We start from the raw sequence: 24,044 nt of genomic DNA on the forward strand, positions 1-24,044 counted from the left end.
CTGCTATAAGGAAGCTCTCCTTGAACCTTTGTAACCATAACTCTAAAGTCTACAATAGATACATATAAAAAAATTTTTTAAGAGAAATCCAATCACAAGACTAAAGAAAGCTATCAAATAACAAGAGAAGAGTATAAGAGAGGAAGAAAGGAACAAAGAGCAGTAAAAACACCCAGAAAAAAATTAATAAAATGGCAATAAATACATATCTATCAATAATCACATTAAATGTAAATGAGCTTAAAGCACCAAAAGACAAAGAGTGGCAGAACAGATAAAGAAACAAGACCCATCTATATGCTACCTACAGGAGACTCATTTCAGACCCAAAGACATACACAGACTAACAGCACAGGGATGGAAAAAGATATTTCACACAAATAATAGGGAGAAAAAGCAGCAATACACAAAATAGATTTCAAAACAAAGTAACAAGAGACAAAGAAGGACATTTCTTAATGATAAAAAGGTCAGTCCAACAAGAGGATATAATCATTGTAAAATATCTATGCACCCAACATAGAATAGAAGTACCTAAACATGTAAAACAAATACTAACAGAATTAAAGGGAGAAATAAATTGCACCACATTCATTTTAGGAGACTTTAACACACCATTCACATCGACAGACAATTCAATATGACAGAAAGTAAATAAGGAAACAGAGGCAACGAACAATACATAAGGTCAACACAGTAAGATGGACTCAACAGGTATGTATAGAACTGCACCCAAAAGCAGCAGGATACACATTTTTCTCAAGTACACATGGAACATTCTCCAGAATAGATCACATATGAGGCCATAAAATGAGCATCAATAAATTCAAAGACTGAAATTTTATCAAGCAACTTCTTAGACCACAATGGTATGAAACTAGAAATAAATTATACAAGGAAAACAAAAAAGCCTACAAACACATTAAGACTAAACAACATGCTTCTAAATAACCAATGTTCAAAAACCAAATCAAAACAAAAATCTAGCAATATATGGGGACAAATGGAAACAAAAATACAACAACCCAAAATCTGTGGGATGCAGCAAAGATAGTTCTAAGAGGGAAGTCATATCAATACAGGCCTACCTAAAAAAACAAGAACAATCCCAAATAAACAGTCCAAACCAACAATTAAAGAAACTGGAAAAACAAGAACAAATGAAACCCACAGTTAGAAACAGAGGGACATAATAAAGATCAGAGCATAAATAAATAAAAGAGTGAAGAATAAAATAACAGAAAAAAAATCAATGAAACCAGGAGCTGGTTCTTTGAGAAAATAAAAATAGATAAACCCCTACCCAGACTTATCCAGAAAAAAAGAGACACTACACACATAAACAAAATCAGACACAAAGAAGGAATAATCACAATGGATATCACAGCAATACAAAGAACCATTAAATATATTATAAACAATTATATGACAATAAATTTGACAACATAAGAGAAATGAATAACTTCCTAGAAAAATAGAAGCTTCCAAGATTTGCCCAGAAAAAAATATATATATAAAAAAAAAGACCCAGAAAGGAAGAGAACATCTGAATAGGCCAATAGGCCAATTACCATAGTGATATTGAACTGATAATTAAAAACTACCAAAAAACAAATTCCAGTTCCAGATAGCTACACAGCTGAATTCTAAGAAACATTTAAAGTAGAGCAAACACCATCCTGCTTTTCTTAAAATTTTTAAATAAAATTTCCTTATAAAGATATTATGGATATACACTCCTATGTAGGTTTCACATGAAAAAATGTGGTTACTAAATTCACTCATATTATCGAGTCCCCCCCCCCATATCCCTTGGCAGTCACTGTCCATCAGTGTAGTAAGATGCCACAGTCACTACTTGACTTCTCTGTGCTAAAGAATCTTCCCCATGATCCCCCACACAACATGTGAACTAATTATAATACCCCTCACTCACCTTCTCCATCCCTCCACACCCATTCTAGTCCACCCCTCCCTTTTGGAAGACACTGATAGTCCCTTTTTGGAGTCTGTGAGTCTCCTGCTATTTTGTTCCTTTAGTTTTACTTCAATATTATACTCCACAAATACGGGAAATCATTTCATATTTGTCTTTCTCTGCCTGGCTTATTTAACTGAGAATAATACCTTCTAGCTGCATCCATGTTGTTGCAAATGGTAGGATTTGTTTCTTTCCTATGGCTGAATAGTATTCCATTGTGTATATGTACCACATCCTCTTTATCTATTCATCTACTGATGGACACTTGGGTTGCTTCCATTTCTTGGCTATTGTAAACAGTACTGCAGTAAACATAGGGGTGCATATGTCTTTTAGAATCTGAGAACCTATATTCTTTGGGTAAAAGGAGTGGAATTCCTAGGTCAACTGGCATTTCTATTTTTAGTTTAAGGAACTCCATATTCCATTCCACAATGGTGGAACTAGTTTACATTCCACCAGCAGTGTAGAAGGGTTCCCGTTGCTCTGCATCCTCACCAGCATTTGTTCTTCTGAGACTTTTTGATGCTGGCATCCTAACTGGTGCGAGGTGATACCTCATTGTGGTTTTAATTTGCATTTCTCTGATAATTAGTGATGTGGAGCATCTTTTCATGTGCTTGTTGGTCATCTGAAAAACTTCTTTGGAGAAGTGTCTGTTCATATCCTTCACCCATTTTTTTAATAGGGTTATTTGCTCTTCGGGTGTTGAGGCGTGTGAGTTCTTTATGTATTTTGGGTGTTAACCCCTTCTCAGATATGTCGTTTACAAATATATTCTCCCATACTGTACGATGTCTTTTTGTTCTGCTGATGGTGTCCATTGCTGTACAGCTTTTTAGCATGATGTAATCCCATTTTTTCATTTATGTTTGCATTTCCCTTGTTTGAGGAGATGAGTTCAGAAAAAAAGTTACTCATATATATATATACTCAGGAGATTTTCACCTATGTTTCCTTCTAACCGTTTTATGGTTCCATGACTTACATTCAGGTACTGGATCCATTTTGAGTTTACCTGTCTCTATGGGGTTAGACAATAATCCAGTTTCATTCTGTTGCATGTAGTTGTCCACCTTGGGAACACCAGCTGTTGAAGAGGCTGTCATTTCCCCATTGTATGTTCATGGATCTTTTATCATATATTATTGATCACAGTATGTGCCATTGGTCTACGGATCAGTTCTTGTGCCACTACCAAATTGTCCTGATTCCTGTGACTTTGTAATAGAGTTTGAAGTCACGGGGCATAATTCACCCTACACCCCCCAATTTTTTCTTCCTTCTCAGGATTGTTTTGGCTATGTGGGGTCTTTTGTGATTCCATATGAATTTTAGAACTATTTTCTCTAGTTCAATGAAAAATGCTGTAGGTATTTTGATGGGGATTGCATTGAATCTGCAGATTGTTTTAGGCAGGATGGCCGTTTTGATAATATTAATTCTTCCTATCCATGAGTACAGGACGTATGTCCACTTACTGCTATTTTCTTTTATTTCTCTCGTGAGTGTCTTCTGGTTTTCAGGGTATATGTCTTTCATGAAGTTGGTAAGGATTACTCCTAGGTATTCTATCCTTTTGATGCAATTGTGAATGGAACTGTTTTCCTGATTTTTATTTCTGCTAGTTCATCATTAGTGTACAGGAATGCAACAGATTTCCGTGTATTAATTTTGTATCCTACAACTTTGCTGAATTCAGATATTAGTTCTAGTAGTTTTGGAGTGGATTATTTAGGGTTTTTTATGTACAATACCATGACATCTGCAAACACTGACAGTTTAAATTCTTCTTTACTAACCTGGATGCCCTTTATTTCTTTCAGTTGTCTGATTGCCACAGCAAGGACCTCCAAAACTATGTTGAATAAAAGTGGAGAGAGTGGGAATCCTTGTCTTTTTCGTCATCTGAAAGGAAAAACTTTCAGGTCCTCACTGTTGAATATGATGCTGACTGTGGGTTTGTCATATAACGCCTTTATTACATTGAGGTACTTGCCCTCTATACCCATTTTGCAGAGAGTTTTTACCATGAATGGATGTTGAATTTTGTCAAATGCCTTTTCAGCATCTATGGAGATGATCATGGATGGGGTTTTTGTCCTTCATTTTGTTGATGTCATGGATTTTAGAATCCTTGCATCCCTAGGAGGATTCTCACTTGATCATTACGTATGATCTTTCTGATGTATTTTTGAATTGAGTTTACTAATATTTTGTTGAGTATTTTTGCATCTTTGTTAATCAGGGATAATGGTCTGTACTTTTTGTTTTTTGTGGTGTCTTTGCCTGGTTTCAGTATTAGAGTGATGCTGGATTCATAGAATGCGACTGGACATATTCCCTCCTCTTCTACTTTTTGGAGAACTTTAAGGAGGGTGTGTTTTAGATCTTCACTAAATCTTTGATAAAATTCAGTGGTGAAGAACAGAGGAGACAAGATGGCAGCGTGCGAAGAGCAGCAGAAATCTCCTCCCAAAACCAGATATATTTTTAAAAATACAACTATTCCCAAAAGAGAGACCTGAAGATACAGTACAAAAGCCAGACTACATTTACACCTGCAAGAACCCAGTGCCTCACGAAGGGGGTAAGATACAACCGCAGCCCGGTGGGACCGGAGCGCCACCCCCACCCCAGCTCCCCAGTGGGAGGAGAGGAGTCAGAACGGGGAGGGAGAGGGAGCCCAGGACTGCTAAATACCGAGCCTTGGCCACCCGCACTGGGTGCAGAGACACATAGTGTGTGGGGTGCTGGATACTAGGGAAACTGCACAGCAAAATCTGCAAGTGGGTCCCCGCAGCCGGTGCCCCTGGGAGAAAAGAAAAGCTATTGCTCTTTGAAAGTCCTAAAGGGACAGGAGCCTCACAGCTGGATGGAAGCACCCCAGCACACTCAGACCAGCTGCTGGGAATCCTGGGGAACACCAGTCGCCCTAAACCCCTGGGCAGCAGCACTACTTGGAGACCCCTCAAGGCGACAAACAGCCTCCCGTCCGTTACCCCTCCGGCGTGGCCCTGCCATAGCGTAACAGCAACCTGAGGCCGGCCACACCCACAGCAGCTGCCTGGGCCAGACTTAGAGGCCCCATCTCCGCACAGCTGCCCAGCACAAGCCGCTAGGGGTCGCCGTTCTCAAAGGAGAGGAAGGCCACAAACTAGCAAGAAGGAAAGTTCTCCCAGCTGACACACGTGCCAACTCCACACAACTACCTCTATCACCATGAAAAGGCAGAAGAATTTGACCCAGACCAGACTAACAGAGACAACCCCTGAGAAGAATCTTGGGGAGATAGACATAACCAATCTTCCTGAAAAAGATTTCAAAATAAAGGTTATAACCATGCTGATGGAGCTGCAGAGAAAAATGTAAGAGCTAACTGACAACATAAGGAGTAAGACTACACAAATAAAACAATCTCTGGAAGGATTTAAAAGCAGAATGGACGAGATGCAAGAGGCCGTCAATGGAACAGAAACCAGAGAACAGGAACACACAGAAGCTAACGAAAGAGAGATAAAAGGATCTCCAGAAATGAAACAATATTAAGAGAACTGTGTGACCAATCCAAAAGGAACAATATCCGCATTATATGGGTACCAGAAGAAGAAGAGATAGAAAAAGGAATAGAAAGTGTATTTGAAGAAATAATTGCTGAAAACTTTCCAAACTGGGGAAGGAAATAGTCACTCAGACCATGGAAGTACACAGAACTCCCAACAGAAGGGACCCAAGGAGGACAACACCAAGACACATAATAATTAAAATGCCAAAGATCAAGGACAAGGACAGGGTTTTAAAGGCAGCTAGAGAGAGGAAAAAGGTCACCTACAAAGGAAAACCCATCAGGCTATCATCAGACTTCTCAACAGAAACCTTACAGGCCAGAAGACAATGGCATGATATATTTAATGCAACGAAACAGAAGAGCCTTGAACCAAGAATACTGTATCCAGCATGATCATTTAAATAAGAAGGAGGCATTAAACAAATCCCAAACAAAAGTTGAGGCAATTTGCCTCTGACAAACCACCTTAACAGGGTATTTTAGAGGGACTGCTCTAAATGGGAGCACTCCTAACGCTTAATACATGTCATGAGAGAAAATAAAATCACAGTAAAGAAAGCAGACAAACCAAATACTAACTAAAGGCAAAAAATAGAATAAACTACCCACAAAAGCAGTCAAAGGAAACAAAAAAGAGCACAGAATAAAACATCCAATATATAAAGAATGGAGGAGGAGGAATAAGAAGAGAGAGAAATAAAGAAACATCAGACAGTGTTTATAATAGCTCAATAAGTGAGTTAAGTTAGACAGTAAGATAGTAAAGAACCTAACCTGGAACCTTTGGTAACCACGAATCTAAAGCCTGCAATGGCAATGAGTACATATGTTTCAATAAACACCCTAAATGTAAATGGACTGAATGCACCAATCAAAAGACACAGAGTAATAGAATAGATAAAAAAAGCAAGACCCATCTATATGCTGCTTACAAGAGACTCACCTCAAACCCAAAGACATGCACAGACTAAAAGTCAGGGGATGGAAAAAGATATTTCATGCAAACAATAGGGAGAAAAAAGCAGATGTTGCAGTACTAGTATCAGACAAAATAGACTTCAAAACAAAGAAAGTAACAAGAGATAAAGAAGGACATTACATAATGATAAAGGGCTCAGTCCAACAAGAGGATATAACCATTCTAAATATATATGCACCCAACACAGGAGCACCAACATATGTGAAAGAAATACTAACAGAATTAAAGGAGGAAATAGAATGCAATGCATTCATTTTAGGAGACTTCAACACACCACATACTCCAAAGGACAGATCCACCAGACAGAAAATAAGTAAGGACACAGAGGCACTGAACAACACACCAGAACAGATGGACCTAACAGACATCTATAGAACCCTACATCCAAAAGCAATAGAACACACATTCTTCTCAAGTGCACATGGAAAATTCTCCAGAATAGACCATATACTAGGCCACAAAAAGAGCCTCAGTAAATTCGAAAAGATTGAATCCTACCAACCAACTTTTCAGACCACAAAGGTATAAAACTAGAAATAAATTGTACAAAGAAAGCAAAAAGGCTCAGAAAACACATGGAGCCTTAACAACATGCTCCTAAATAGTCAATAGATCAATGACCAAATTAAAATAGAGATCAAGCAATATATGGAAACAAATGGCAACAACAACACAAAGCCCCAACTTTGGTGGGAAGCAGTGAAAGCAATCTTAAGAGGAAAGTATATAGCAATCCATGCATCTTTAAAGAAGGAAGAACAATCCCAAATGAATAGTCAAAGTCAAAACTATTGAAATTGGAAAAAGAAGAATAAATGAGGCCTAAAGTTGGCAGACGGAGGGACATAATAAATATCAGGGAAGAAATAAATAAAATTGAGAAGAATAAAACAATAGAAAAAAATCAGTGAAACCAAGAGCTGGTTTTGAGAAAATAAACAAAATAGATAAGCCTCTAGCCAGACGTAATAAGAGAAAAAGAGAATCAACACACATCAACAGAATCAGAAACGAGAAAGGAACAATCACGACAGACGCCACAGAAATACAAAGAATTATTAGAGAATACTATGAAAACCTATATGCTAACAAGCTGGAAAACCTAGAAGAAATGGACAATTTCCTAGAAAAATACAACCTTCAAAGACTGACCAAGGAGGAAACAGAAAATCTAAACAGACCAATTACCAGCAACAAAATTGAAGCAGCAATTTAAAAAACTACACAAGAACAAAACCCCTGGGCCAGATGGATTTACCGCAGAATTTTATCAGACATACAGAGAATATATAATACCCATTCTCCTTAAAGTTTTCCAAAAAATAGAAGAGGAGGGAATACTCCCAAACTCATTCTATGAAGCCAACATCACCCTAATACCAAAACCAGGCAAAGACCCCACCAAAAAAGAAAACTACAGACCAATATCCCTGATGAGCGTAGATGCAAAAATACTCAACAAAATATTAGCAAACCAAATTCAAAAATACAGCAAAAGGATCATACACCATGACCAATTGGGATTCATCCCAGGGATGCAAGCATGGTACAACATTCGAAAACCCAGAAGCATCATCCACTACATAAACAAAAAGGACAAAAAGCACATGATCGTCTCCATAGATGGTGAAAAAGAATTCGACAAAATTCAATGGGTATCCAATCATGATAAAAACTCTCAACAAAATGGGTACAGAGGGCAAGTACCTCAACATAATAAAGGCCAAATATGATAAACCCACAGATAACATGATACTGAACACCAAGAAGCTGAAAACTTTTCCTCTGAGATTGGGAACAAGACAAGGATGCCCACTCTCCCCACTGTTATTCAACATAGTACTGGAGGTCCTAGCCACAGCAATTAGACAAAACAAAGAAATACAAGGAATCCAGATTGGTAAAGAAGAAGTTAAACTGTCACTATTTACACATGACATGATATTGTACATAAGAAACCCTAAAGACTCCACTCCAAAACTAGTAGAACTAATATCAGAATTCAGCAAAGTTGCAGGATACAAAATTAATACACAGAAATCTGTGGCTTTCCTATACACTACCAATGAACTAATAGAAAGACAAATCAGGGAAACAATTCCATTCCCAATGGCATTAAAAAGAATAAAATACCTACGAATAAACCTAACCAAGGAAGTGAAAGACCTATACCCTGAAAACTACAGGAAACTCTTAAGAGAAATTAAAGAAGACACTAACAAATGGAAACTCATCCCCTGCTCTCGGCTAGGAAGAATATCGTCAAAATAAGCATCTTGCTCAAACCAATCTACAGATTCAACGCAATCCCTATCAAATTACCAACAGCATTCTTCAACGAACTGGAACAAATAGTTCAAAAATTCATATGGAACCACCAAAGACCCCGAGTAGCCAAAGCAATCCTGAGAAGGAAGAATAAAGTGGGGGTGATCTCGCTCCCCAACTTCAAGCTCTACTACAAAGCCACAGTAATCAAGACAATTTGGTACTGGCACAAAAACAGAGCCACTGACCCATGGAACAGAAGAGAGACTCCAGACATTAACCCAAATATATATGGTCAATTAATATATGATAAAGAACCCATGGACATACAATGGGGAAATGACAGCCTCTTCAACAGTTAGTGCTGGCAAAACTGGACAGCTACATGTAAGAGAATGAAACTGGATCACTCTCTAACCCCCCACACAAAAGTAAATTAGAAATGGATCAGAGACCTGAATATAAGTCATAAAACCATAAAACTCTTAGAAAAAAACATAGGCAAAAAACTCTTGGAAATAAACATGAGTGAATTCTTCATGAACATATCTCCCCGGGCAATGGAAACAAAAGCAAAAATGAACAAGTGGGACTATATCAAGCTGAAAAGCTTCCGTACAGCAAAGGACACCACCAATAGAACGAAAAGGCATCCTACAGTATGGGAGAATATATTCATAAATGACAGATCCGATAAAGGGTTGACATCCAAAATATATAAAGAGCTCATGCACCTCAACAAACAATAAGCAAATAAGCAAATTAAAAAATGGGCAGAGAAGCTGAACAGACAGTTCTCCAAAGAAGAAATTCAGAAGGCCAACAGACACATGAAAAGATGCTTCACATTGCTTGTCATCAGAGAAATGCAAATTAAAACCGCAATGAGATATCACCTCACACCAGTAAGGATGGCCACCATCCAAAAGACAAACAACAACAGATGTTGGTGAGGTTGCAGAGAAAGAGGATCCCTCCTACACTGCTGAAGGGAATGTAAATTAGTTCAACCATTCTGGAAAGCAATGTGGAGGTTCCTCAAAAAGCTCAAAATAGACATACCATTTTACCCAGGAATTCAACTTCTAGTAATTTACCCTAAGAATACAGCATCCCAGTTTGGAAAAGACAGATGCACCCCTATGTTTATAGCAGCACTATGTACAATAGCCAAGAAATGGAAGCAACCTAAGTGTCCATCAGTAGATGAATGGATAAAGAAGATGTGGTACATATACACAATGGAATATTATTCAGCCATAAGAAGAAAACAAATCCTACCATTTGCAACAACATGGATGGAGCTAGAGGGTATTATGCTCAGTGAAATAAGCCAGGCGGAGAAAGACAAGTACCAAATGATTTCATTCATCTGTGGAGTATAAGAACAAAGAAAAAATGAAGGAACAAAACAGCAGCAGAATCACAGAAACCAAGAATGGACTAACACTAACCAAAGGGAAAGGGACTGGGGAGGATGGGTGGGAAGGGAGAGATCAGGTCGGGGAAAAGGAAAGTGGGCATCACAATTAGCATGTATAATGAGAGGGGTGGGGGGTACAGGGAGGGCTGTGCAACACAGAGATATATTGATTCTACAGCATCTTACTATGCTTATGTACAGTGACTGTAATGGGGTTTGCGGGGGGGAACTTGGTGAAGGGGGTAGCTTAGTAAACATAATGCTCTTCATGTAATTGTAGATTAATGATACCAAAAAAAACCACAAAAAACAAACAAACAAAATGACAGTATACAAAGACACCTTCTTAAAGCCAGAAAGAAATAAAAATATTTTTAAGGGGGTTTTTCAGGCATAGATCCTTTGACAGTCTGGTGAAGCCTCTGTATTGTGTTTTCAAATGAGTGCAATAGAATAATGGAGGTAACAACAAAGGAAATCAATTATATTTCAGTACAGCATCAAAATATTAAGCAAAAGTATGACATAATAATACATGTGCTTCTTTGTTGATGCATTAAATAATATCTAGCAGCGGGTGTAACAACTATCTTAATTTTGAAGTACTGTAGCGGTATAAGTGTAAACACATTTAAAATAACTGTGCCAACTGTAACCTGAAGGAAAAAGGCAAAATCACAGTACTGCTGTTCCACTGCACAGTGTAGCTTGCATTCATAATGGAAGAAAGTGCTAGATTCCGCTTAGAGGTTAGTGAAAATAAAGGCCTATTTTTTCCCATCAAAAAAAAAAAAAAATTCAAAGGTGAAGCCATCTGGTCCAGATGTTTTCTCTTGGGTAGTTTTTTGATTACCAATTCAATTTTCTTCCTGGTAATTGGTCTGTTCAGGTATTTTTTCTTCCTGGGACAGCCTTGGAAGGTTGTATTTTTCTAGAAAGTTGTCCATTTCCTCTAGGTTATCCACTTTGTTAGCTTATAATTTTTCACTGTATTCTCTAATAATTCTTTGTATTTCTGTGGTGTCTGTAATGATTTTTCCTTTCTAATTTGATTCTGTTTATGTGGGTAGACTCTTTTTTACTTGAGGAGTCTGTCTAGGGGTTTTTCTATTTTGATTATTTTATCGAAGAACCAGCTTATACTTTCAGTGATTCCTTCTATTGTTTTATTCTTCTTGATTTTATTTATTTATGCTCTAATCTTTATTATATCCCTCCTTCTACTGACTTTGGGCCTCATTTCTTCATCTTTTTCTAGTTTCGTTCATTGTGCATTGAGACTGTTCATATGGGATTGTTGTTCTGTCCTGAGGTAGGCCTGTATTGCACTATACTTTCCTCTTAGCACGGCCTTCGCTGCATCCTACAGATCTTACGGTGTTGAATTATTGTTGTCATTTGTCTCCATATATTGCTTGATCTGTCTTTATTTGGTCATTGATCCATTGATTATTTAGGAGAGTGTTATGAAGCCATGTTTGTGGGACTTTTCATTTTCTTAGTATAATTTATATCTTATTTCATACCTTTGTGGTCTGAGAAAACAGTTGGTACAGTTTAAATCTTTTTTAATTTACTGAGGCTCTTTTTGTGGCCTAGTACATGATCTACTCTTGAAAATGTTCCATGTGCACTTGAGAAGAATGTGTATCCTGCTGCTTTTGGGTGTAGAGTTCTGTAGATGACTGTTAGGTCCACATGTTCTAAAGTGTTGTTCAGTGCCTCTGTCTCCTTACTTATTTTCTGTCTGGTTGATCTGTCCTTCAGAGTTAGTGGAGTGTTGAAGTCTCCTAGAATAAATGCATTTGCATTCTATTTCCCCCTTTAATTCTGTTAGTATTTGCTTGACATATGTAGGTGCTCCCGTGTTGGGTGCATAGACACTTATAATAGTTATATATTCATTTTGGATTGACCCTTTATCAATACGTAATGTCCTTTGTCTCTTATGAGTTTCTTTGTTTAGAAGTCTATTTTATCTGATACAAGTACCGCAACTCCTGCTTTTCTCTCTCTATTAGTTGCATGAAATATCTTTTTCCATCTCTTCACTTTTAGTCTGTGTATGTCTTTGGGTTTAAAGTCAGTCTCTTCTAGGGAGCATATAGATGGGTTTGGATTTTTTATTCATTCAGTGACTCTTTGTCTTTTGCTTGGTGCATTCAGACCATTTACATTTAGGGAGATTATTGAGAGGTATGTACTTACTGCCATTGCAGGATTTACATTCATGGTTACCAAATGTTCAAGGTTAACTTCCTTACTACCTAAGAGTCTAACTTAACTCACTTAATATGCTATTACAAACACAATCTAAAGGTTCTTTTTTTTCCCCTTTTTCTTTGTCCTCTATTCTTTATGTATTAGGTATCATATTATGTACTCTTTTCTATCCCTTGACTGTCTTTGGAGGTAGTTGACTTTATTTTGCATTTGCTTAGTAATTAACTGTTCTACTTTCTTTACTGTGGTTTTAATACCTCTGGTGACAATTATTAAACCTTACGAACACTTCCACCTAATACAGTCCCTCCAAAATACACTGTAGAAACAGTTTGTGGGAGGTAAATTCTCTCAGCTTTTGCTTATCTGGAAATCGTTTAATCCCACCTTCAAATATAAATGATAAACTTGCCAGATAAAGTATTATTGGTTCAAGACTCTCCCGCTTCATTGCATTAAATATGTCATGCCACTCCCTTCTGCCCTGTAAGGTTTCTGCTGGGAAGTCTGATGATAACCTAATAGGCTTTCCTTTGCATGTGATCTTTTTTTCTCTCCATAGCTGCTATTAAAAATAGGTCATAGGGGACACAGAGATTCAAGATGGTGGCCTGAGAGGTGAGATAGAGAAATCCTACCAAACCACAAATAGTACGAAAAAACAGTTAATTAAAACAGCAACAGAAAGAAGGCTGAACCAGACTACATACAGGTATCACAAACAGAGCAGACATCACGAAACAGGGTAACATACCAAAGCCTAGATCCAGTGGGATCCAAGCCTTTCCCACACCCCAGTTCACCAGCCAGAGGAAGAGAAACAGAGCAGGGAGGGGGTGGAAGCCTGGGGCTACTGAACACCTAGCCCTGGAGATCTGCACACTGTGTCGTGCTCTGGACATTGGGGAGCTGGGACAGGCAGAGTGCCTGAGAGACTGACATTTCGGTTGTTTGTGGAGGAGGGGATCCACATCCGGCTGCTCTGCAACAGAGGAAAGGCAGGGGGTCTGAGAGGCTTCCTGGAAGCAAAAGGGCTGCAGAAGGGGCAGGGTTTGCACGGAGCTTGCTAGGCAGGAGATGGGAGAGCTGGACAAGGTTGTCTGAGTGCGCTCTACCCAGCAGGTTGGGAACTTTCAGGATCTTTAGGCACTCCATCTCCCTGGCTGACTGCTCAGCTCTGAGGCCCCCCACTGTGACACACAGCCTGCTCAGCCTTCCCTTTGGCCTGATAGCACTGGCTCCCAAACCAGCAGTCGCTGCACTGATGTCAGGCCAGCCAGAAGCAGGCCCCGCCTACAACAGCTAGAGATGCCAAACACAGAAGTTACACCTGCATGCTCGGCCCACTGGCTGTGACACTGGAGACAGGCACTGCAGAAGGGAATCAGGAAACAGATCTTTCCTTCTCCCAGGCACCAGCTCCGCTCCCTAACAACTCCCAACCTTACCCTAGGGGCTGAGCAACTACACAGACTGGAGTTTCTGGGCACTAAAGGGCACCACACAGAAATATGAAATGCCAAAAGAACAGGCTCCAGACCAAAACTTCACAAACCCCAGAAAAAGGGCCAAATGAAACTGAACTCACCAATCTTCCTGAAAGAGAGTTCAAAATAAAAATCATAAACATGCTTACGGAGGTCCAGCAAAATATTCAAATACTCAGGAACGAATTTAAGACGGAGCTTCAATCATTAAGAAATTCCATATCTGAAATGAAACATACAATGGAGGGACTTAAAAGCAGAATAGATGTAGTAGAAGAGACAGCAAAAGGAACAGAAATTACAGAAGAGGAATACAAAGAAGCTGAGGCACAGAGAGAAAAAAGGATCTATAAGAATGAAAGAATATTGAGAGAACTGTGTGACCAATCCAAATGGAACATATCCGCATTATAGTGGTATCAGAAGAAGAAGAGAGAAAAAGGGATAGAAAGTGTCGTTGAGGAGGTAATTGCTGAAAACTTCCCCAATCTGGGGAAGGAGATAGTCCCTGCAGCCATGGAGGTACACAGATGTCCCAACACAAGGGACCCAAGGCAGACAACACCAAGACATATAATAATTAAAATGGCAAATAATCAAGGATAAAGACAGACTTTTAAAAGCAGCTAGAGAGAGAAAATGATTGCATACGAAGGGAAACCCAGCAGGCTATCAACAGATTTCTCAACAGAAACCTTACAGGCCAGAAGGGAGTGGCGTGATCTGAAAATGCAATGAGGCAGAAGGGCCTCGAAACAAGAATACTCTACCCAACAAGGTTATCATTTAAATTTGAAGGAGGGATTAAACAATTTTCAGATAAGCAAAAGCTGAGATAATTCACCTCCAACAAACCACCTGTACAGTGCACTTTGGAGGGAATGCTATAGATGGAAGTATTCCTAAGGCTAAAAAGATGTCACCCAAGGGATAGACAAAGAGTACAGAACATGATTGATAACATACAAAGAATGGAGGAAGAAGAAAAAGAAAAAGGAGGAAAAAAGAACCTTTAGGTTCTGTTTGTAATAGCATACGAAGTGAGTTAAATTAGACGGTTTGGTAGTAAGGGAATTACCCTTGAAACTTTGGCAACCACGAATGTAAAGCCGGCAATGGCAATAAGTACATATCTATCAATAATGACCCTAAATGTAAATGGTATGAATGCACCAATCAAAAGACAAAGAGTCACTGAACAGATAAAAAAACAAGAACCATGTGTATTCTGCCAACAAGAGACTCACTTCAAACCCAAAGACATACACAGACTAAAAGTAAAGGGATGGAAAAAGATACTTCATACAACTAATATGGAGAAAAAAGCAGGAGTTGCAGTACTTGTATCACACAAAACGGACTTCAAAACAAGGAAAGTCACAAGAGACAAAGAAGGACATTACATAATGATAAAAGGGTCAGTCCAACAAGAGACTATAATTATTATGAATATCTATGTACCCAATACAGGATCACATAGGATCATATGTGAAACAAATACTAACATAATTAAAGGAGGAAATAGAATGCAATGCATTCATTCTAGGAGATGTCAGCACACCACTCACTCCAAAGGACAGATCAACAAGACAGAAAATAAGAGACAGAGGCACTGAACTACGTATTAGAACAGATGGACCTAACGGACATTTACAGAACACTCCATCCAAAAGCAACAGGATACACATTCTTCTCCACTGCCCATGGAACATTTTCTAGAATGAATCATATACTGGGCCACAAAAAGAACCTCAGTTACTTCAAAAAGACTGAAATTATACCAACCAGCTTCTCAGATCACAAAGGTATGAAACTAGAAATAAACTACACAAAGAAAACAAAAAAGCCCACAAACACATGGAGGCTTAATAACATGCTCCTAAATAATCAATGGATCAATGACCAAATAAAAACATAAATCAATTAACTTATGGAGACAAATGACAATACTTCAACACCACAAAATCTGTGGCACACAGCGAAGGCCATGATGAGGGAAATATGTTTCAATACAGGCCTACACCAGGATAGAACAATTCCAAATGAACTTTCTAAATTCACAATTAATGAAACTATAAAAAGAAAAACAAATGAGGCCCAAAGTCAGTAGAAGGAGGGACATAATAAAGATTAAAGCAGAGATAAATAAAATCAAGAAGAATAAAACATTAGAAAGAATCAATGAAAGCAAGAGCTGGTTCTTTGAGAAAATAAACAAAACAGATAAATCCCTAGCCAGACTTATCAAGAAAAAATGAGAGACTATACACATAAACAGAATCAGAAATGAGGAGGGAAAAATCACTATGAACACCACAGAAATACAAAGAATTATGAGAGAATACAATGAAAAAATATGTGGTAACAAACTGGGTAACCTAGAAGAAATGGACAACTTTCTGGAAAAATACAACCTTCCAAGGCTGACCAAGGAAGAAACAGAAAATCTGAATAGACCAATTACCAGCAAAGAAATTGTATTCGTAATCAAAAAACTTCCTCAGAACAAAACACCTTGCCAGATGATTTCACTGCTGAATTTTATCAAACATTTAGTGAAGACCTAATACCATCGTCCTTAAAGCTTTCCAAAAGGAGAACAGGAGGGAAAACTCCCAAACTCGTTCTATGAGGCCAACATAACTTTCATACCAAAACCAGGCAAAATCACCACAAAAAATGAAAATTACAGACCAAAATCCCTGATGAACATACATGCAAAAATACTCAACAAAATATTAGCTAACCGAATTCAAAAATACATCAAAAATATCATCCATCATGATCCAGTGGGATTCATCCCATGGATGCAAGGACAGCACAACATTCGAAAATCCATCATCATCATCCACTACATCAACAAAAAGGACAAAAACCACATTATCATCTCCATAGATGCTGAAAAAGCATTCAACAAAATTCAACATTATTCATGATAAAAACTCTCAACAAAATGGATATAGAGGACAATTATCTCCACAATAAAACCCACAGCCAACATTATACTTAACAGCAAGAAGCTGAAAGCTTTTCCTTTCAGATTGGAAACAAGACAAGGATTCCCACTCTCCCCACTTTTATTCAACATAGTTATGGAGGTCCTAGCCATGGCAATCAGACAACACAAAGAAATAAAAGGCAGCCAGATTGGTAAGGATGAAGTCAAACTGTCAGTGTTTGCAGGTGACATGATATTGTACATAAAATATCCTAAATAATCCACTCCAAAACTACTAGATCTAATATTTAAATTCAGCAAATTTGCAGGAAACAAAATTAATACACAGAAATCTGTTGCATTCCTATACACTAATGATGAACTAGCAGAAAGAGTAATCAGGACAACAATTCTATTCACAATTGCATCAAAAAGAATAAAATACCTAGGAATAAACCTAACCGAGGAAGTGAAAGACTTTTACTCAGAAAACTACAAGACACTCATAAGAAGAAACCAATAAATGGAAACAATCCTGTGCTCATGGATAAGAAGAGTTAATATTGTCAAAATGGCCATCCTATCTAAGGCAATCTACAGATTCAATGCAATATCTATCATAATACTAACAGCATTCTTCGATGAACTAGAGCAAATAGTTCTAAAATTCATATGGAACCACAAAAGACCCTGAATAGCCAAAATAATTCTGAGAAGGACGAATAAAGTGGGGGAAATTACGCTCCCTGACTTGAAGGTCTACTACAAAGCCACAGTAATCAAGACAATTTAGTAGTGGCAGAAGAACAGACCCATAGACAAATGGAACAGACTAGAGAACCTAGATATAAACCCAAGCATATATGGTCAATTAATATAAGAAAAAGGAGCCATGGATATACAATGGGGAAATGACAGCCTCTTCAACAACTGGTGTTGGCAAAACTGGACAGCTACATGTTAGAGAATGAAACTTGTTGACTGTCTAACCCCAAACAGAAAAGTAAACTCAAAATGGATCAAAGACCTGAATGGAAGTCATGAAACCATAAAACTCTTAGAAAAAAACATAGGCAAAAATCTCTTGGACATAAACATGAGTGTCTTCTTCATGAACATATCTCCCCAGGCAAGGGAAACAAAAGCAAAAATGAACAAGTGGGACTATATCAAACTAGAAAGCTTCTGTACAGCAAAGGACACCATCAGTAGAACAAAAAGACATCCTACAGTATGGGAGAATATATTCATAAATGCCATGTACAATAAGGGGTTGAAATCCAAATTATATAAAGTACTCATGCACCTTAACAAATAAAAAGCAAATAAGCCAGTTAAAAAATGGGCAGAGGAGCTGAACAGATACTTCTCCAAAGAAGAAATTCAGATGGACAACATGCAACTGAAAAGATGCTCCACATTACTAATCATCAGAGAAATGCAATTAAAACCACAATGAGATATCACCTCACACCAGTTAGGATGGTGAACATCCAAAAGACAAACAACAACAAATGTTGGCGAGGATGTGGAGAAAGGGGAACCCCTGTACACTACTGCTGGGAATGTAAAATAGTTCAATCATTGTGGAAAGCAGTATGGAGGTTCCTCAAAAAACTCAACATCAAAATACCATTTGACCCAGGAATTCCACTCCTAGGAATGCACCCTGAGAATGCAGCAGCCCAGTTTGAAAAAGACATATGCACCCCTATGTTTATTGCAGCACTATTTATACAATAACCAAGAAATGGAAACAACTTAAGTATCCATCTGTAGATGAAGGGATAAAGAAGATGTACATTCAGCCATAAGAGGAAAACAAATCCTACCATTTGCAACACAGATGGAGCTATAGGGTGTTGTGCTCAGTGAAATAAACCAGGCGGAGAAAGACAAGTATGAAATTATTTTATTCATCTGTTGAGTGTAACAACAAAGCAAAAACTGAAGGAACAAAATAGCAGCAGACTCAAAAAACCCAAGAATGGACTAACAGTTACCAAAGGGAAAGGGATTGGGTAGGATGGTTGGGAATGGAGGGATAAAGGGGAAAATGAGTCATTATGATTAGCATGTATAATGTGGAGGGGACACATGGGGAAGGCAGTATAACACAGAGAAGACAAGCAGTGATTCTATAGCATCTTACTACACTGATGGACAGTGACTGTAATGGGGTATGTGGTTGGGACTTGGTAATAGAGGGAGTCTAGTAATCATAATGTTGTTCATGTAATTGTACATTAATGATAGCAAAAAGAAAAAAAAGATCCTAAAAAAAAACTGCCCTTATCCTTGATCATTGTCATTTTAATTCTTATACATCTTGCTGTTGTCTTCTTTGGGTCCCTTGTGTTGGGAGATCTCTGCACCTCCATGGCCTGAGAGACTATCTCCTTCCCCAGACTGGGGAAGATTTCAGCAATTACCTCCTCAAAGACACTTTCTCCCCCTTTTAAACTCTTTTCTTCTTCTGGTACCCCTATAATGCAAATATTGTTCAATTTTGATTGGTCACACAGTTCTCTAAATATTCTTTCATTCTTAGAAATCCTTTTTTCTCTTTGCGCCTCAGTTCTTTGTATTCCTCTTCTCTACTTTCTATTTAATCTATCTTCTCCTCCATCCTATCTAATCTGCTTTTAAAACCTTTCATTGTATTTTTCATTTCTGATACTGTTTTCTATAATGATTTGATCTCTGACCAGAATTTATTCCTCAGTTCTTGAATATTGTTCTGTACCTTCATGAGCATGGTTGATTTTTATTTTGAAATCTCCTTCAGGAAGATTCAGGAAGTCGGTTTCATTGGACTTTTTCTCTGGTATATGTATGATTTTGCTTTGAACCAGATTCCTTTCCTGTTTCATATTTGTACGTGGCGATCTCTAGTGTCCAGAAGCTCTACTCTCTCGAGCTGCTCAGCTCCTGGAGCAATTTCGGAGGTCACAAGGGAGTGGTGTTGGTGCCTTGGGGTAGGAAAGAGGTGTTTCTTGCTTCCTGGCTGCTGTGCCTATTTCCACTGCCAGAACCGGTGGGCTGAGCACAAAGGTATAATCTTGCATGCTTTGTGTTTGTAGCTGCTGTAGGCGAGGCTTCCCTCCGGCTGGCCTGACTACAGGGAAGGGTTTGCTGGTTTGCCAGCCAGGTGCGGGCTGGCGGGGAGGAAGGCACAGCAGCCTGTGTATCACAGATGGGAGCCTTCGCTCTGCGTAGCCAGCCAGGGAGCTGGAGTGCCTGAAGATCATGAAAGTTCCCAACGTGCTGGGCAGAGTGCACCTGGACAATTTTGTCTACCTGTCCTTTCTCCTGAGCAGTAAGCTCTGTGCAATCCTTGCCTCTTTAGCAGCCCTCTCGCCATTAGGAAGTCTTTCAGACTGCCCACCTTTCTTTTGTCCCAGAGCAGCCAGATATGGATCCCTGTTTTCTGCAAGCGGCTGGAATCTGTCTCTCCAGGTATTCTGCCTGTCTCAACTTTCCAACCCCTGAAATCACCAGAGCAACATGCAATGTAGGTTTGTGCTCCCAGAGCAGATCTCCAGAACTAGGTGTTCAGCAGTCCCAGGCCTCCACTCCCTCTCCACTCCGTTTCTCTTCCTCCTGCTGGTGAGCTGGGGTGGAGTGGGTCCCGCTGGGCCATGGCCTTGGTACGTTACCCTGTTCCTTGAGGTCTTTCCTTTTCTCCAGGTGTATGCAGTCTGGCACAGCCCTCTTTCCTGTTGCTCTTTCAGGATTAGTTGTATTAATTATATTGTCATATTATATACAGCTTTTAGGAGGAGGCCTCTGTCTCATCTTTCACGCCACCATCTTTCTCTTCCCTGAGTTCTTGGAAATTTTTCTGTATCTCCATGGGCATGTTTATGATTTTTATTTTGAAATCTTTCAGGAAGATTGATGAGTTCAGTTTCAGTTGACCCTTTTTCTGGTGTTTGCAGGATTGGGAATTTGGTTTGAACCAGGTTCCTGTGATGTTTCATATTTGTATGTGGTGCCCTCTAGTGCCTAGAAGCTCTACTCTCTGGAGCTGCACCGACCCTGGAGAGATGTCGAGGGTTGCAGGGGATCAGCACTGTTGCCTGGGGGTAGGAAAGAGCTGTTTCCTCTTTCCCGGCTGCTATGTCTGTCTCCACTGCCAGAACCAGTGGGCCGAGCACACAGGTGTAAGCCTCTATGCTTTGCATTTGTAGCTGCTGTAGGCGGGGCTTACCTCTGGCTGGCCTGACGTCAGTGCAGGGGCTGCCGGTTTGCAAGCCGGTGCAGGATGGCTGGGAGGAAGGCAAAGCAGGCTGCCTATCATGGTGGGAGGCCTAGGAGCTGCATAGCCAGCAAGGGGTATAGAGCGCCTGAAGCTCCTGAAAGTTCCAAACCTGCTAGGCAGCATGCACCTGGACAATTTTGTCCACCTGTCCTTTCTCCTGAGCAGTAAGCTCTGTGCAATTCTTGCCCCTTTAGCAGCCCTCTCACTGTTAGGAAGTCTCTCAGATTGCTGGCCATTCTTTTGTCCCAGAGCAGATGGATGGGGATCCCTGTTTTCCACAAGCGGCTAGACTTTCAGTCTTTCCAGGTATTCCACCTGTCTTAGCTTTCCAACCCCACTAATCTCCACAGCACCATTCAATGTAAATTCATGCTTCCAGAGCAGATCTCCAGGGCTGGGTGTTCAGTAGTCCTAGGCCTCCACTCCATCCCCACTCCATTTCTCTTCCTCCCGCAGGTGAGCTGGGGTGAGGGAAGGGCTTGGGTTCCGCCATGTAACAGCTTTGGTACATTACCCTGTTCCATGAAGTCTGTTCTTTTCTCCAGGTGTATGCAGTCTGGTACAGCCTTCTTTCCTGTTGCTTATTCAGGATTAGTTGTATTATTATATTTTCATATTTTATGTGGTTTGGGGAGGAGGCCTGTGTCTCACCTCTCGTGCCACCATCTTTAATCCTCCCCCCTACATCCTTCTTAAGGTATTCCAAAACATAGAAGAGGAGGAAATACTTCCAAACTCATTCTAGAGGCCAGCATCACTCTAATATCAAAACTAGAAAAAGACACCACAAGAAAAAGAAAATTATCCACCAATATCCCTGATGAACATAGATGCAAAAATCCTCAACAAAGTCTTAGCAAATCAAATCCAGAAAGACATCAAAAAGATCATCCATCATGACCAAGTGGGTCTTTTTCCAGGGATGCAAGGATGGTAAAGTATTCATAAATCAATCAGTATAATACAACACATTAACAAAAAGGATAAAAACCACATGATTATCTCAATAGATACTGAATAAGCATTTGACAAAATTCAACATCTATTCGTGATAAAAACTCTCCTTGAAATGAATAAAGAGGGTACGTCCCTCAACATAATAAAGACCATATAAGACTATCCTACAGCCAACATCATCCTTAACAGCAAAAAGCTGAAAGCTTTTCTTCTAAGATGGGGAACAAGACAAGGATGCCCACTCCCGCCACTTTTATTCAACATAGTACTGGAGGTCCTAACTGCAGCAATCAGACAACACAAAGAGACAAAAGGCATCAAATTGGTTAAGGAAGAAGTTAGACTGTCAGTATTTGCAGATGACATGATATTATACATAAAGAAAATCCTAAAGACTCAACCAAAAACTATTAGAACTAATAAATGAATTCAGCAAAGTAGGATACAAAATTAATAACAGAAATCTGTTGCACTCCTATATACTAACAAACTAGCATAAGAGAAATCAGGAAAAAGCTCCATTTACAATTGCATCAAAAAGAATAAAATACCTAGGAATAAACCTAACCAAAGAGGTGAAAGATCTATACTCTGAAAACTATGACAGTCATGAGAGAAATTAAAGAAGACACCAATAAATGGAAATCTATCCTGTGCTCATACATGGGAGGAATTAATATTATCAGAATGGTCAACCTGCCCAAGTTATTTACAGATTCAATGCAATCCCTATCAAAATATCAAAAGCATTTTTCAATGAAGTTCTAAAAGTCATGTGGAAACACAAAGGACCCCAAACAGCCACAGCAATCTTGAGAAAGAACAACAAAGCTGGGGGATTAGGCTCCCTGCTTTCAAACTATACTACAAAGCTACAATAATCAAAACAGTATGTACTGGCACAAGAATAGATCCATAAATCAATGGAACAGAACAGAGAGCCCAGATACAAACCCACACATATATACTCAGTTAATATATGATAAAGGGGCATGAGTATACAATGGGGGAAAAACACCCTTCAATAACTGGTGTTGGCAAAACTGGACAGCAACATGCAAGAGAATAAAACTGGATTATTGTCTAACTCCATACATAAAAGTAAACTTGAAATGGACCAAAGAGCTGAATGTAAGTCATGAAACCACAAAACTCCTAAAAGAAAACATAGGCAAAAACCTATTGAATATAAGCATGAGCAATGTTTTCCTGTATACATCTCCTCAGGCAAGGAAAACAAAATAAAAAATGAACAAGTGGGACTGCATCAAACTAAAAAGCTCTGTACAGCAAAGGAAACCATCAGGAGAACAAAAAGGCAACCTACAGTATGGGAGAATATATTTGTAAAAGACTTATCTGATAAGAGGTTAACATCCAAAATATATAAAGAACTCATATGCTTCAACACCCAAAATCAAATAACCTGGTTTAAAAAAATGGGTGGGGGACCTGAACAGACAATTCTCTAAAGAAGAAATTCAGATGGCCAACAGGCACGTGAAAAGATGCTCCATGTTGCTAATTATCAGGAAAATACAATGTAAGACCACAGTGAGACATTACCTCACACTAGTTAGAATGGCCACTATCCAAAAAACAAATAGCAAATGTTGGCAAGGGTGCAGAGGAATGGGAGCCCTCCTACACTGTTGGTGGGAAAGTCAATTGGTGCAACCACTGTGGAAAGCAAAGCAGTACTGAGGTTTCCCAAAATACTAAAAATGCAAATTTCATTTGAACCAGTGATTGCACTTCTAGGAATTTACCATAAGAAAACAAAATAACTGATTTAAAAAGATATATGCACCCCTTTTTATCTCCACACTATTTGCAATAGCCAAGACACTGAAGCAACCTAAGTGCCCATCAATAGATGAATGGATAAAGATGTGGTACATATACACAATGGAGTATTATTCAGCCATAAGAAGAAAAGAAATCCTGCCATTTGGA

At 39.0% G+C, this 24,044-nt stretch overlaps 1 protein-coding gene across 4 annotated transcripts in view; it reads right to left on the reverse strand.

Annotated features, from left to right (window-relative positions):
- Positions 1-24,044, reverse strand: part of ARNT (aryl hydrocarbon receptor nuclear translocator) — a 104,074-nt gene that overhangs the window by 55,585 nt on the left and 24,445 nt on the right. The window lies entirely within an intron of this gene.

The sequence above is a fragment of the Manis pentadactyla genome, chromosome 4 (genome assembly GCF_030020395.1).
Source record: "Manis pentadactyla isolate mManPen7 chromosome 4, mManPen7.hap1, whole genome shotgun sequence".
Taxonomy (NCBI): domain Eukaryota; kingdom Metazoa; phylum Chordata; class Mammalia; order Pholidota; family Manidae; genus Manis; species Manis pentadactyla.